Source organism: Hylobates moloch, unplaced genomic scaffold, assembly GCF_009828535.3.
Source record: "Hylobates moloch isolate HMO894 unplaced genomic scaffold, HMol_V3 SCAFFOLD_5, whole genome shotgun sequence".
Classification (NCBI taxonomy): domain Eukaryota; kingdom Metazoa; phylum Chordata; class Mammalia; order Primates; family Hylobatidae; genus Hylobates; species Hylobates moloch.
In genome coordinates, this window is record NW_026652280.1 from 19,597,152 (window position 1) to 19,597,513 (window position 362).

At 39.8% G+C, this 362-nt stretch overlaps 1 pseudogene; it reads right to left on the minus strand.

Moving 5' to 3' along the window:
- Positions 1–265: 265 nt before the first annotated feature.
- On the minus strand, positions 266–362 carry LOC116470012 (U6 spliceosomal RNA; annotated as a pseudogene).

The window sequence follows — 362 nt, forward strand, 5'->3', positions numbered from 1 at the left end:
AATAGAAGTGACTGTGTTCCCATAAAATTTAATTTCTGCTCTCTAAATGTGGCTCAGATGTATTCCTTCCTTTTCTTCTCTGCTATTGACACCTGTGGTCTTCACCCTTATTAGAGCTCTGAAATCCTGGCTTAGCCATCTCATTCATTCATTTATTCAACAAATTCTTGTCCAACATCTGGGATGTGCCTAGGCATTGAGGTATGTCCTTGGGAATCTAGGAGAAAGGAAAGCTCTTCTGATGGTTTTGCCTTTTTTTTTTTTGAATAGAATGCTGCACAAATGTGTGTCATCCTTGCACAGGGGCCATGCCAATCTCTGTATCTTTCCAATTTGGGTATATATGTGTTGCCAAAGCAAGT